Here is a 13,451-nt window from a genome sequence, read left to right on the forward strand (position 1 = left end):
TTTTTTATGTAGCGATATAAAACATTTTTAACGTTCTAAAGCAGTGGCGACCAAGTACGGCTCGCCAAAGTAATCAAAATTAAAAACAAAAAAATATTTTGAAAATGTAACGTTTGTAAAATTTAATATAAATGAATATCTCCGAGCTATTCTTCGTGTAAATTTATAAGTAAATTAAAACCTGATATTGATGTTCTCTGTGAACAAAAACAAGGTTAACACTCAAATAAAATGTAAATATATATGATAATAGAATGTATTTATGTTCGTTACGTATTTCATTTTGTATTAATTTTGTTTAAACTTGACCACTCAGACTGTCAACAGTGTCAACCCACTAACCGGCGAATCGTAAGCGTTCATCGTTGCATGATTATCATGATCTCAGATCAAAAGATAAGCAGCGATCTCACGCTCAAGTAGATGGACAAGTCTCATCATCGTGGCTGATGACGACTCCATATTTGCACCTGGAGGGGACGATGCATACTACAGAAATAATCCTGTGAAGTGTGATCTTAAAGTAGATTAACGATTTGCACGCTCTTATAATTAGTTCACTATGTTCGACATATCTATTGATAATAATTATTAAAGTACGTGATGTGATGATCTAATATGTTTCGGTTATTATCTTTCATATTTCACTATTATAATATTATGTGTATAAAAATTTGAGTTAGAATAACAAAATATTTATTGGTTTTCGATTATTATTAGTGTTATATCATGAATAAATTTTGATTTTCAATAAATTAAAAAATAATTTAGAAAAGCGTAATCTGTTGGATATATGCGATAATTTAACTGTTCAAAATTTCTTCGGTTTGTTTTTTAATTTTCTTATTTTAAAATAAAATTACAGTAGTTGTTTAGTATTTATATAATAGACCATAATCTTGTAAAAATAATTTACTGAATGTTCATATCATTTTATTTTTCTAATAACTATCGGATTTATATTTGATTTAATACTCGTAACACAATGATATAGTTTAAGCAAACTATTTATCGTAATACTGCGTTTGTTATAATTTTATATTTTTTCCTCGTGCAAAACATTGCGATTTCACATAGGGATAAGTTAATAGCAGCGTTGTATATATTTATGATGTTAATAATTGTAAGTCATAAACATTACACTATAGTGTATAATGTTAAATATATAAATATATTTTTATAAGTTGTAGGTATGGCGTATACAATCCGTTGTCGTCACAGCACATTCAAAATGAGGACATCGGCTACGTCGTTATGAAAATATTATATTATAATTATTATTTATTATATTATGATGATGACGATGTTACGAGCTTGGTGAACCGCGTGATAAATTCACAAAACAGACCTACACACAACTTTGCTAGCAAACCGACTAAATCGTTGCCCCGGCACGTTTCGGAGACTTGCGACAGACACGTATAAGTATTATCATTATTATTATATGATATTTTAGTATACTAAAGCCGCCGCGCATGCTGCATAATATTATGTCAGTGAATTTTTTAGTACCCCCCTCTGACACACACATCGCTCATCTGTATTCAACGCCCCCGTACCGCTGAGTTTGAGTCGGTTGCATCATGCCGTCTGCTCCCGAGTCCCATTGGATGTTTTATCAATTGAGACAATAAACCGTAGATTTATTTGTATATCATAAAACCCATAAAGTGTAATATAACCTCTGGATCACTGTTTATTACCTATTTTTACCGTAAAAATAATAAATAACAAAATATTTATTTTTACTCTAGTTTCATTTTCTTTTATTATTACCATAGATCTTAGAGTGACAGATCATCAATTCTTTGATTATTAGTTATTACTAATAGAAGTGATTAAGAATTGTTTTAAGTTTTTTTAACAAATTTAAAGCCAAATATGTTATTATTATTTTTGAATGAGGTGGATATACACAATATATAGATATTTTTAATTTTCACTGAATAGGGTCTGTTATTAGAGTTATTTGTAATGAAGTCTATGAGTATTTTATAAAACTTAATAACAAACTTTGTAGGGCACTAATTAACAGTAAAAACTACAAAATTTCTCATTTTTAATTAAGTTAAGTAAGTCTATTATGGTGATATAGTTAGTATGGCTTTGAATATGTACATTTTATTGTAAGTATTGCATGCAGCATTTTATTGGGAAATGTTAATTATTCATTCATTTGTAATTTATATTATAAGAATTCGAAGATTAATTTATAATGCTACTTTTTCTTAATCATAGTAAATATATTATGTACGCATAGAGTATTTGAATTGAATGGTTATATACTAAATATTTAATTAAATTAAAATAATTTAAAAGCTGAAAGTTAAAAATAGCTTTTATTTTACATATTATACGAATCTTATTTGTCATGATACCAATAATATACGTAAATACATTATATTATATTGAGAAAAAATTATAGGGATTTTAAGTTCACACGACCACCTTCAAATAACGTTAGGTATTTAATTTTAGCTAAATTCTAGATGTATATAAATACACATTTAACATAATACAATTACTATATTATAATCATTGATAACCATGAAATGGTATTTTAACCATTTGTTTTGAATATAAAAACATTATTTTTTAAGCTTGTAATAAGTAATTCAATTTAGTTAGAAAAAATAATAGTTAATTATAAATTATTATCATTTTAAAAATGAGTTAAACTATTAAATAAAAACAAATATTGATAATTTTTCAGGAATTAGTAAATTCTTATATTTTATCAGTTCAATATTCTTATTCTTTATTTTAATGCATATATATTATATAAGGTACGCTTTAAGTTAATATTGTCAAATGTTGATCATTATAATAAAAACTTTCACGTTTTAATTATATATCATTTAATACTACAGTTTCTGATAATTATACAAACTCTTCCCTCCGTAATGTTTGTCAACTATTATAAATTAACATTTTTCCATATTAAAATCAATGTATAATATTTTTGAATTTTGGCATAATATAGTATTTAATTGTACTCTAAGTTAAAAAGATCACGGTACCTGCCTTACAAAATACAATTGACTTAAATACTATTTATTCGATAACACCTTGTTTTTCACATAAGCTACTAAAACCTTTACACATAATGGTGTAATTATTTTCTCACGGGCAATAACAACAGGTATTATTTAAAAGGGTTTCTACGTTTAAGAGCAATAACATTTCTACATCGTTGGTGATGTTAGTACAATCGCACTGTTCAATTTAATCGTGGAAATTAATTCAACTTGGTTTTGTTTAATTTCATAATCTAATTATGAGTATTATTCGTACAAAACCGAGCTGCGTCTAGAGCGCCCATATACGAAATGAATTGTAGACAGAAAAGCGAGTCTCATAAGATTGTTATATAATCTGAAAATAAATTTATTGTTGAAAACTTTTAAATGTACCAGATTTAATTTATCACAAATTATAATTGATTAAATTCATTGACACGATATTGACCTAAAAGATCTATTCTTTTAGAAAAATCATTTTGTTAAAATTACGTGATCTATGAAGCCCTTGGGCAATCAACGAGGTCGTGTCGTCGGACTCTATAAATTTTTTTTTTTTGGAATACATACCCTACGGGCGAGTTTGTAGGTACCTACCTATTTGTTTAAATAGTTATCTAATAGACTAATGATTTATGCATATATGCGATTATTTTGAAAGTGTCATGCGGGTTTAATGTCCTTGCAAAGATTGTAATAATAATATCTTAAATGTCATTAGATCTTTAATTACCTACTTGTTTCACTACAATTATACTTATCTATTTATGTAAAGGTATTTGGATTGCTGTCATCTTCTTGTGTTTTTAGTAAGTGAAAGGAGAATTTTTTTGAATAATGTATAATTTAAAATAAAAACTAAGAATATTTTTACATATCTACCTAAATTAAACTATATAGATTTATACTTCGCATAAATGCATTAAATAAAAGTAAACATGTATAACTTAATAACTATGTAACTTACAAGTTAATAACAAAGATTAAATTTAACGATTGTATCAATATTTTGCTTAATATTATAATGTTCGATTGGTGATTTTATGTAAAAATGTGTACTATTTGTAAATGCAAAATCAAAACTAAAAAGCACATAATATTTTAAGAGTAGGTATATATCTATCTGGTACGTGGTTGTAATTCGCGATATTTACAATTTACATGCAATATTATGCCGCAGGTATTTCGAAATAAATACGTGATATATACCTATATATACTTGTGAACTTATCTCTCGAGCACACACTAAACAAGTGTTATAAGTTATAACTTACTGAAAGTCTGAACAATGTCGTATTGCTGCATTTTGCTGCGTAAATACAATGAAGTTATAGTATAAATATAATAATATGTAGTTAACAGATACCGTTCTACTGTTCTAGTAAGGTATTTAAAGTATTATATTATACGTATATCCAATGCTCGAACGAAAAACGTGTAAAGATATAAAAGTATATACTTAAAAGCTATTAAATAATAGCTAATGTTGTTGTTTTACATTGCATTTACGACAAGTGTAAAATCGGAGAGTCTCTCGTGCGAGCTGGACTGCAGTTTTGACGAATAAGGATACGTGATGAATGATGATGTATTTTAAACGTCGAATATCCGCCGTAATAGCTGTTTTTTCCCCCGCCGCCAACGGTTGGCGCGTTCGATCCGATGAACTGCAACAATTCCGATTTGGAACCTCGCCGAACATCGACAACGCATCGGTTCACATAAGGTGACGCAATTTTATTATCTCGTAACCCAGAATACACGAATATCAGATTAAAAATAACATAACATAATAACAACAGTCGTTGAACGAACATTTATAATATACGAATAAAATATAATAATATATATATGTATATATTATAATATGTCAGTTGGCGGCGGCTCCAAGCAGTCCAAGCTGCTCAATGACGCAAGAATACGAGCCGTATACTATGCAGTCGCATCCGTCGTCTTCCCCTCGGCTGATAGACGCAGATTTACGCGGTGTATTGTGTATACGAAATATTACATTATTATTGTACACGGACGTATATCCGTCGATCTTTGGGTGCTCGGGGGCCGAAAACAATACCCGAATCGCGCGGTTATAATTATATATATTAGATATCCGACGACGGACGAGTTCTATATAATAATAATTATTGTATTAAACGGTCGGGCGCCTTTTCACGAGCACGCAACGCATCGAAGCGACCGAAATCCGCTAGCCGTTCATTGTATTGCGCTTCTCGCCATTATCAGTATTTTGTTTTATAACATTATAATATTCGTGTGCTCTACGCCGACGAATCTGGTGTATACCCTACGATATGTATACGTAGTATACGGTCGAACGAGCGCGACCTGCGAACTACGGGTTGATAAATATGTAGAAATAATATTAAATATTATAATAATATTGTAAACCTATATATAGTCGTGCGTTTACTCAACCACTGTCGAGCACACCGTTTTAATTTTTTTGCTCTATTATCATTTTTCTTTTTCTCCTTCTTCTTCTTCATCTATGTTTTGTATGCAGGTTTACGTGCGTTAGAATGTATAATCTGATGCGATTGGATGATTGCGGATTACCTTTATAGGTACCATCATTGTCGTCTGTAATTATTTTCGTTTTCGTGTTCGTTTTTTTATACGAAGTTCGTCCGGCAAATATTACACTCGCATCATATAGACATGGGCGTATAATCTAGTATCTAGTAATCTATATAGTTACAGCATACAAGCGTTGGAGTTCTAAAAAATCAGCAAGCAAATTAAATTATAGAATTAAAAGCTCTCTCCTCTTGTAATTGAAAAATAATCCTCAAAAGTCAATTATTAATAATTCTTATCCACTCGTCCTGGTCTTTAGTTGTATTTCTCCTGTTCAGTACTTATACCAACTTTTGCAGATTTTTCTTTATTTCATCCAATCATTTGCTTCTTAGTCGGCCCTGTCTTCTTGTTCCTTCCATTCTTGCATGCATTATTCTTCAGTAAGCACATTTAATATTCTATTATTATATACACTAGTATTTAAAAGCTAAGAATGCTTTTATTTTATAATATCTAATTATCTTTATAATTTTTATGTTCAATATCTAAAACCAGATTACTGAATCTGTTTTTTAACATGGTCTACTTTGAGTACGTTTTAATAAATTATACTCATGTACGAGAAAAAAACTAAGCATATTTTGTATTATTTTTGGATGTTGCTAAAATTGTTTCTGTGAAAATTGGAATTACCGAAGGTTTTTAAATTTCATATATTAATATAGTATATAATACATAAAACCAATATGTAATTTTTATAATTATTATTTATTAGGTAAATACATTGAATGTAATTAATCAATTATTTACTTATTGAAAGTTTTTTTGCAAGGGCTTATATTTTAAACTTCAAGGGTAAGGGGGGCTGATAATTTCTATTAGGCCTAAACCAACCCTAAGAATCTATCACCTCTAATTACACCGATAATTATACGGCGACCTCGATCGTTATTGATCCTTTAGCATTCCTAAAAATTTAAACCATAATTAAGTCCTTAATTTTCCGATAGATATTCAATTGTATTATTGTATTTTTTATATGAGGTATTATTATTTCAATTCTTTATTTTAGCATGATAGTTTTGAAATATTTTATTTTAGATTTGTAGGATGTTTTGATGGTAAATAATAATAATTATCATAATAGAAAATATTATCAATGGCATGATGCTTGGGGTATATCTTACAAAAAGAGGTTTTTATAACTTGATAAATAATGTTATGTTAATAATGTAAAATTTTTATTACAATTCCCAGTAAGTCTTACTGTAGATACGCGTTGCTTAAAATATAACTGTGTGTGTGTGAGTGTTTAGTTTGATCGTTGAATCGTTGACCGTTTGGTAAGTTTTTTTTTACTTGAAGTTTTTTTGACATCAAAGTTTTTGTGTTTTGAGATGTTCGCTAATGCTTTATGTCCGAGTATTCTACATTGCTGAAAATTAAGGAAAACGCTTGTGGAATTTATTTTTCAATGTTATGTAATGTTGTCATAACCATAAATTTACTTTACTTGTACAGTTATATCTATATATGCTTTACTATATTGTGATGCAGTGTTGCAATATTATATTCTTTATAGTTGCCTTAAAGTGTTTATTCGTACGTGCATACGTCCTTGTTTATCTGCAAGCCGTATAAGACGATATTATTTGTACGGCTTTCAGGAAATTTAAGCTACAATATTAATGCCGATAAATTTCCAATCGAGAAGTATTTCCCGGGTAATTATGACCTCTTGTTTTATTTTGTAACCTCCACCATTGTTATAGTGTACCTCAATACACACACGTATTTTAAAAACACATGATTATGTTTTGATGTTTTATATACGATTATTTTTTAGATGGTAGTTAAGATGTCGATACATGTACTTACTTAATTATTTCAATACATTTTCAGTGTTGGGTATATCGCGAGAGTAATGAAATACAAATTATAGTTTAAAATATACTTATGTATACAAAATATTGTGTTGGAATACGTATTATTACTGATTTCATTATTTGTTATTTATTCATTATAATTTAAACATAATTATATTATTGATTTCATGTTAAAAGTATTAAATGCCTTCATTGGAAGATAATGTCTCAATTTTTCTTTTGTTTATTTTGTGAGAATTTAAACCTTATGACGTATTGTTAAAACTTTGTATAAATATAAAATATTTTATATTTTCGTAAAAATTAAACGAATAATACTGTAAAAATTATAGATTTCTCGCTCAGCAATGTTATTATTAAATCTAAAATTAAAAACTTTTAATTTACGAGTTATTTTATACTTATAAAACTGTTAGATATAACAATATGTAAACAGATTTATTTTTTTATCAAAGTATTGATGAATTGTATGAATATACAATAAATTTATATTTTTATCTAATTAATGAAAGTGCAAAAATAATAAATTGATTTTATTCCATTCATTATAATTTATAACATATATAGTATAACTAAAAACTAATGTTTTAATTTAAAATTCACAGCATGGGCATTTAGAATTAATTTTTCGATTGTGTTTTTTCTTTCATAAAAAATGTGGTCTATTGCAATCTAATGATACTGTTATAGTGAAATAAAATCAGTTATTGTTGGTTATTATTATCATCTTTGTTGTTATGTTATGATTCATAACTTATGAACTATTGTTTTACATTGGACAAGTTTAAATTATTTTAAACATTATCTAACAATATTCTACAATAGTACGCTGTTTTCGAAAGAATTTCATAGAAAAAATGTATTAAAGAAATTCGAAAAACTATTGGTGTACTTTTAACTATAGCGCGTTCGCTAATGCACAATTTAATTTTGACTACTTGATGGTTATCTAAATTACTCTTAGGTCTTGTAAAAGTATTGTTTTATGTCTATTTTTTGTTGTCAAAATAAAAATGACTAGTGTATCATTGCTTATCTTACATTAGTTACGAATAATAAAAAATTCCTTCCTGTAAGTATAGAAATGATGAGACTTTTTTCTTGTTTCCTGATACTGATAAATAGTGATTATTTAATGTATTTTGATTTATTCTTTTTTACTTGTTCAACGCGCACTAAACATTAAACGTATTTTAATTTACAGATTAATTCAATATTATAAAACTAATTATTGTATCAATAAACGTACCTGTTAGATATATTAAATATATGACCGGACTTGTATAGATATCATAACTGCTGTGTGCAATGGTGGATAGGCAAATGAAACAAAAACCGATAGTAATAATAAGTAGGCAATGACAAAAGTTTAAAATCCTAATGAATAATGTTTTTTTTTAATTACATCAAAATATTATTATTAAATATTATTTTTTTGCTAAAATATCCAATTTTTTAAACAGTTGAAGTTCAAAATTCCATAAAAAAATTATGCATTTGTATTTATTAGAGTTTTTGGTTATTATAAAAATAATTTGTGAGAGGCCTTGTATTATGAACTTATTCTTTTAGTATTAAAATTATAAATTATATGAATTTATAACTATAACAACATTTATCTAATTTTCAATTAGTTGTTATTAAGAAAAATAGGTACCATCATCACTCAGTTAAAAATAAATAAATAATTTATTTTATTTTTTTTTAATTACTACCTAATTATTTACGCATACAATTATTTTTGTGTAACTTTTAATTTTTTTTAAATAATAGTTAAATATTTTGTTGAAGTGTATCCAATACATTTTTCCTTCTTATTTCACATTACTACATTAGCTAGTTAAAGAAATTTTACAGTTGTATCAACTAATTACTAAATAATTAAATCAAGGACCATTTGAAATCATTGCATATATATAAAGTGATAAAACAAGAAAATAATTAATTTGTTGTAACTACAGTTATGGATATTTCATGTACTAGGTATGCATATATATGATTTAACTTGCTATAGTAATGTTAAAATTTATCGGAAAAAGCTATATTGTTACAATGGATTTTCTACTTGTTAATAAAAAAATTAAAAACTAGTTAAAGGTTAAAAAATTTAAATATTTTACTTACTTTTTACTTTTAAATTAGTCTATGTTAGCTTTTGGTTTTGAGTATTATAGGCTATAATACTTGTAATGACGATGGGATGAAAAAATATAAATATGATAAATGTTATATACACAATATATAAACTATCTATGTAATAATAAAGCTATATCTAGTCTATGTACTAACTAGGTATATTATATGTATATACTATATACATTATAAAGGTCATACTAAACCATATTAGATATAGGTACGCAGAATAACATGCAGTGACATGATATTGAAAACAATAATATACGAGAGAACAAAAATCGGAGTGTCGTCTGTTAGTCGTCGTAGGTACCATTTATATATAAGATCTAAAAGATGATCATTAAACGCGCGTTATTTTAAGGCCGTCGTAACTGTCACGCGGCATCATATACTTGTAATCATATGTCGTCGCTGTCGCGTCGTATCATACAATAATACTTATTACACGCAGGACATATTTTTTTCTTTATTAACGTGTAACATAAAAAATAAAAATAACTAGCGCGATATTCACAGAGGCGAAGATGTAACGTGTACATAACATGTATAATATGTATATATTATAATAGTAATTAAATAGTGTATATATATATGTATTATATCTAGGTGAAGGTCCGAGAACGTTTTGTAATGAGATTATTATTATATTAAATATTTTTTAGTTATGTTATATGCGTATGTATAAAGTTTATCACTAGTGTCGTATATACCATATCTACGGCTCTATCTACTTATATCTTGCAATATATACATAGGGTAATTCACCAAGCATGTGTTCACCCCTATTTTTCTTTAAATAATAAATTTAAACAAATTCTAAATTGTTGAAACTCATTTGAATTTTGATTTTGATGTTTCAGAGTTTTTAAAAATATCATTTGATTAATAATTTATAGTAAAAAAAAGGAGGATGGTTATCATTTCAAAAAAAAAAAAAAAAAAAAAATGGTATAAAATATCTAAATATTTAAAAATATAGTTTTTAAGTTAACTAAAAAATTCTAAAAACAAAATTTGAATAAATGTATTATTGAAGGACAAAAGGAGTGGCGAGCATGCTTGGAAAATCATCCAGTATAATATAACGCACAGCTGTGCTCTTATTATAATATAATATATCGACGCACTTGCAGTACGTACAGGGTGATTCACCCAGAATAATTCTCACGTAATTTCATCATTCAACTATATAAGCGTTCTTTCATTGAGATTTTTGGAATTCTCAAGTCATAACTTTAAATAAAAGTATAATATTTTCAAGTTCAAAGATTTCTTAAGTCATTTAATACGGGACCGTCTGGTATGTACAGATGATACAAATTTCTGTAGACTGTATTTCATAAGCGAGACGTGTAATGAGCATGCTTATACAGACATATACCTTGTGAGTTGTGAGTGAATATAAGTGTATTTATAATGCATACTTTATACACGTGCACGTCACATAACGATGGGCCAAAAAACAGCTCTTGTCGATTTTTTGCGAACTTCGCACGATTGTATAGTGCCACGCGTGTATATTATAAATTTATGACGTATATAGGGCTGTCGCAACATGCACGGCCATCATCGACGTCTTCTATGCGATGCGTATAGAATGTAGACGTTACACTCGTACCTGATATTTGCTCTTGATCAGCCTCGCACACTTATCCGCCGATCATCACAAGTGGTGTACCTACCTATATATAATAATAAATCTGAATAATGTATAAAAGATACAATATATTATTATAATTCATCCAAAGACTGTTATTACAATATATTATGGACGATCCCACACTTGGATTCAATTGTGACGTATTTTTATACATTATATTTGTCTCAATGCCCGAATTTGATGTATACACCCGTACGTCTATTATATACACAATATAAACGTAATATAATGTATAATGTTATTAAATATTTCGTTATGTACAATACTACAATTCACGTATAATGTGTAATATATATATATATAGGATTAAACGACGACTGTAGATATTGTTATCCTACTATAAAAGTAACTATAACATTTTTGTGTTTTCGTAAAATATGTTTTTGTATTTATATGAATATTTAGTAAAACATTTTTTTGTACACGTTTTTTTAAGGGACTGGGACCGCGAACGATTGTAGATAAGTCGACAACCGAAGAGCCGACTGCCGACGTCGAGTATTAGTACTGAGATAACGAAAGAGATATTTACTATTTAATGTGTATAATGTATATCATATATAATATCAAACTTTCCAAAGAATATCGATACTATTATCAAAGCAATTATTTGAAATATACATAATAGGTAGGTACCAAACTAGAATTATACATTTATTTGTATTAGGCTTTGATATTATATTGAATTAGTGATAATATTTGTACAACTGCCGTAAATATTTCTTATTTTTTGTTGTTTCAATAGAGTGTTTTCTTTTATCAAACTATAAACTTTTTATAAATGGTTAAGTTATGATTAAAAATAAAATTAATAAAAATCGGTACTACCAGAAGTTTGAAAAAAGAGTCTACAGAAAAAACTTAAAACGCAAGTGAAAACTATAATGATAAAACTACGTCTGATTATATCAATGGCGCATATACCAATATTTCATCGGATGTCAATATAGATTATAACAGTTGATCAACAGATGAACAGTTGACAGTTCTATCGATTTTCGAACAAATATATAACAATGAGCACATTCGACGCGCGATAAACCTCTGAAAATATTACAAGTAATAAATTAGTAATATGTACCATTAAGTATTCAACTATAACTTAAATTTTTTGGGACAATTATATTTATGTAAGAATAAAAATTGAATTATTGAATATATTAAAATATCGTTATAATAATGTTTTTAGTATTTTGTATTAATGAATTATAGATAGAATAAATTAGAATTATTATTTAAAAAAAATTATTTAGCCTATAATATTTTGATGGCCACTGATGGTTGTCTTGTTGGCTTAGCGTCGTGATCCCATTTTTTAAGTAGACGGTACACGATTATTGAAATATTATGGTTATATTTATAAATATTTAAAAGAAATAATTTTCATATGTATATAAATAAGCTTTACTATAATTAATAATAAGTTGTATTTATACTGCAGGTTTAATAAAGCGAATTCAATAATTTTATTATACGTCGTAAGTTTTATAAAAAAATTCTCCTTCAAGATTTAAATAAAAATAATGAAGAACTTCTTTCCGCTGCATAATTATAACCTTCGAGGTCATTAAAACGGATGTGTTAAATTCAATAATTAATAATATTGCAAACGAAAAAAATGATTTAAGAGAAGGAGACATGTGGACTGCATTCAGGTTAAATATACATGCCATACATTTAACTCATTTAAGAATGAATAGTTTAAACTACAATATTTTTATATTATTATTGATAATTTCGGTAAGTTAAATTAAAATTAAAATAAATTGAAAAAAATTGCATATTTAAGTTAATAATGTCGTAAAATGGTGTGAAAAGGCTTATGTAGTATGAATATAGCTTAATGTAAATCAGACTAAATATTTTGAAAATGTCATTGTGTATTGAAATAAAGTTATAATATGTACATATTTAATGGTAGAAAGTTTTAAGACTATTGTTAATATATTTTTTAAATTTAACCAAATTACTATAATCTATAATAGTTAAAGGAAAAGTGTTATTATTTTATGCTTAAATAAACAATTTCATTGAATTTTGAATCCTAATCATTCATATTATTATATAAAATGGTAGCTATGTATCTTTGATAGTTTTAAATTTCTGTAAGAAAAACTTATAATGAACTTTTTATTAAATTTTCAATGTTTTAGTCTAATAAACTAAAATGTTATTACTTATTAACATTAATCACAAAAAAAACAAAAA

General features: G+C 26.8%; 1 non-coding gene across 1 annotated transcript; it reads right to left on the reverse strand.

Annotated features, from left to right (window-relative positions):
- Positions 1-307: 307 nt before the first annotated feature.
- On the reverse strand, positions 308-520 carry LOC112591267. Its single transcript, XR_003114496.1, has one exon. It is a non-coding gene; the product is annotated as a small nucleolar RNA U3 (small nucleolar RNA).
- Positions 521-13,451: the final 12,931 nt, after the last annotated feature.

The sequence above is a fragment of the Melanaphis sacchari genome, unplaced genomic scaffold (genome assembly GCF_002803265.2).
Source record: "Melanaphis sacchari strain LSU unplaced genomic scaffold, SCAv2.0 Contig12_pilon_pilon, whole genome shotgun sequence".
Taxonomy (NCBI): domain Eukaryota; kingdom Metazoa; phylum Arthropoda; class Insecta; order Hemiptera; family Aphididae; genus Melanaphis; species Melanaphis sacchari.